Here is a 3717-nt window from a genome sequence, read left to right as displayed (position 1 = left end):
TTCCAATCCCTATCAATCCATCCAGTCCCATTTAATTCAGCAGGGCATTCACCACGTCCAGGCTTTGTGTAAATGACAAGACAATAAAAGGCCATCCTAATCCTCCCAGAGTCCTGCTTTGGTTGGGGAGATGGTCAGGTCAACAATATAATAGGCTCCTTTATAACAGAAGCGTTCAGAAGCTCTAGAAATGCAGCAGAGGAGGCAGGGATGTCTCTTCCTTGGTAGATGTATCACCACTCGCTGACATCAGCTCGACCCCCAAGGCAGGCCTGCTGGGAAACACGACAACGGGCTTCGTGAAGTCATGTGTATTATATCCGTGTACAAGTTCACGAGCAGTGTGTGCTTTCTGGTTTTCCTCCTCCATCCTGCCCAGCTACCTTTCAGCTAGTTTCTGCTGGGCTGTCCTGGGTCCTGTAGAGCAGATGGCATGACACAGCTGCAGCCAGCCATGATGCTCTCAGGGCTGGAGGAGGATTCAAGCTGTCCCAAGCCTCTGAGATCTGATCACATTGCACACCTCCAAGGGCTGATCAGGATTGGTGGGCCCAGTGTCCTCTGCAAGAAAATGCACAACAATAGTTTAATATGATATTGAGGAGCTGGGCCACCAAAGCCACATTCTTTGTGAACACAAGGCAGCTCCTAGAAAGGACAGAACATGACCTTGATGAGTCTTAATTTGTTCCAGAGAATGCATTTTTGGTCACTCGGCAAGTGAGACGTTACTGTTGTCTTGTGATCCTTTTAAATTAGTTGCCACTATTACAAAACTACACTTGTTATAAACAAAGGCTATCCTAGTCTTTAAGGTAGCTTCATCCTGAAGAGGCAAATCAAACACTCAAACTTTATACAGCTTTTAAAAATTTTTTCTTTTTGTTTTTCTGGTTGTTCAGCTTTCTGTAATGTGAGTGACATAGTCTGTCCAGATGGGTCCTTTGAGTTTCCTAAAAAGAAAACACCAGTGTCTAATAGAAAATATGGGATATTGGTGTGGACAGGTATCTTGGGGGGCAATGTTGGCTAATTATTACTCTTGGGGGCTCACAAAACACATTCCACAATTTTGTTCAAGGGGCAACCCAAGCATCAGGCATCTCGTGGATTTTCTTCTCCTAACCTCTTGTGACTGTGCAGAAATAAGACAGAACAATTCTACAGAGTAGCACGTTTCTAAATAGGTGGTGTTTTAATTCATGACCATTAGGCTTCTGGGTCTTCTGAGCTGTTCAAAGGTCCCACTCTGGATCTCTTAAGTCACCCACACTCCTAGGTCTTCATTATAGAGCTTCTTCTCCCTCCTCAAAGCATAAAGTTCTGGTCCTCATGAAGCTTTAATTCTGGGAACAGGGAAGACTCGAAATTAATAAGCCAGTAAATATACTCTTCAGGTAGGTGATAAAGGCAACGAATAACACGAATTTTGTGGGGACCAAACATTAAGTCCTTAACAGTCTCCTTCTCTTGGACTTCCTTTCTTCTCCTATCCCAGTGACACTGAAGGGCTCAGCCCTCAAGTCCCTCCTGGTTGTCATTAACACTTGTGCTGAAGGTGACCTCATCTGGTTTGTGGGTTTAAAATCCATCTGTGTCTGCACGTCAGACCCAATTGTCAGAATAGGCTGGATCTTTCTGCACACTTCCTTCCAAGCTCAGTGATTTGGAACAGCACACATTTTGTGTCTTTCACTTTGAAATGTCCATCACAAATCAGCAAGGACATCTGCTCACTTGGTCACTCAGGGCCTACACCTCTATCACCTGGCCAGGAAAACAGGACATCGTGAGTGAATCATGCTGTTAAGGATTAAGCCTTGAGCTGTCCGTCACTTCTGCTCTCATTTCATTGGCTAAGGCATGTCACATGGCTATGCCTAACTTGGAGGAAGTACAGGCCTACCCAGCGCAGCAGAGCCGGCCATATTGGTGAGTTCTCACAGTTTTGTCTCAGACCCTGATATCTGCTGAGCTCTAGACCAGTGTATCAAACCGACCCTTGGCATCTTCTTCCAGGTAGTTAATAGGCAGTTCAAAGTTACTATACCCAAATCAGAATCTTCAATTTCTTTCCCCCTATATGGCCAAATCGACTGCCGCATCCCTGTCTGTCATTGTGATAAATAGAACTGTAGTGTCTGCTACACAGGCTTGGAGTCATCTTTGGGTTCTTTCTGTTTCTCAAACCCCACCTTACCTAAAAATCCTACTGCCTCTGTCATTAAAATACATGCAAAATATGACCTTTTCTCACCTCTTTATTATGACCATTCTTGTCCAAACCACTGTCCTCTATTTCACAGGTGATTTCAGGTGCAATCTACCTGGTTTCCTGTTCCCTGTCTGCCCACCCCCCTACCCCCCGCAGTCTACGCTTCTCGGTCCAGGCAGAGGAATCCCATCAAAACACCATCATATCATGATCCTCCTGAGCTCAAAACCTGTTGGTGGCTCCCTGTCTCACTGGCAGTAAAATCCTGAGTCCTTGTCATGGCCCGTAAGGTTCTACGTGTTCTGCTCCCCGCCTCCTCCCTAACACCCCCCCCCTCCCCCTGCTTTCTCCACTCTGGCTGTACTTTCTCTCTGGCTCTTCCTGAACACGCCAGGCACACTCCTGCCCCTGAGCCTTGGCACAGGCAGTTCCCTGTGTCTGAAATGATCTCTGTGACCTGGCTTCTTTCCTTACTGTTTTTTTTGTCTCCGGTTTAAATGTCATCAGAAAACCTGAGGCAGTGCCAGCACCCCTCCCTACCTCCTCTAACATTCTCTCTCCTTACCTACTTTTTTTTTTTATTAGTTTTTAACCCAACCCAGAAAATAATACTTACTTTTGTTTTTGGTCTACCCTACTTCCAGAATAGAAGCCCTAAGAGTGCCCACACTGTATGTTTCCTACTACCATGTCCCCAATCACGGGCCCCTACAAAACACTCGACGAACATTTGTTGGATGAACAACTAAGAAAAACAATTAAAAATGCCTGACCTTTATTGAAAATTCATTACCTGCCTTGCTCTGTGCTTGCTCATACTTTATGAGACGGCCTCCTCTTATGAAGGAGGAGACAAAACCTGCCTAAGGTCAGGCAGTTGGCGAGTGGGGGAGCCCAGACTCCGTCACAGGTCGACCTGCCTCCAAATCCACGCACTCAACCTTCACATGCTGACAACTCGGTCCAGCCATGGTTTTGGCAAACTCCCTAGTGAGCAATCCATTAATGCACTCTTAAATTAGATCCTAAAAGTAAGGAAGGATTAATAATTAAATGTTACCATAAAGAAGAACTAGACAGACCTAGAAGATCGTGAGCTTTAAATGGAATCGAAAATATATTTGGGAATTCTGTTGATTTTTTAGTCTTCCATATTGGATCTAACACCACCCAGATAGACATTTCTATACTTACACAGTGACCTGATGTGGAGCTGAGCGTGCCAAAAATAATTCAGTGTCCTTGACCAGTCTTAAAGGCAAACACATAAGCAAACTTCTGGTCAAGTGTGTTTCTGACCAGACTTTGACCCAAAGGAATCAAGCTGGCCGAAAGGGCATTAGCATGTTGAATGCATCTTCTAAAATTGCTCCTGATCTAAGCTATCTGGTGACGTAACTGGAAAGTTCAGAGAGCGCTGTGTCACCCCGAGCATATTCTGTTTCCCTGGAACCAGGGCATGGTTGGCGCAGCTTCTCCAAACAGCAGCATTTCTTATTCAT

General features: G+C 45.2%; 1 long non-coding RNA gene across 1 annotated transcript; it reads right to left on the bottom strand.

Moving 5' to 3' along the window:
- Positions 1-859: 859 nt before the first annotated feature.
- LOC107149275 lies at positions 860-3320 on the bottom strand. The gene is made up of 2 exons (XR_001504380.2): positions 3009-3320; positions 860-1346 (listed from the first exon to the last, which is right to left on the bottom strand). It is a non-coding gene; the product is annotated as an uncharacterized LOC107149275 (long non-coding RNA).
- Positions 3321-3717: the final 397 nt, after the last annotated feature.

The sequence above is a fragment of the Marmota marmota genome, unplaced genomic scaffold, assembly GCF_001458135.2.
Source record: "Marmota marmota marmota unplaced genomic scaffold, marMar, whole genome shotgun sequence".
Taxonomy (NCBI): Eukaryota; Metazoa; Chordata; class Mammalia; order Rodentia; family Sciuridae; genus Marmota; species Marmota marmota.
This window is presented reverse-complemented; position numbering and strand designations above follow the sequence as displayed.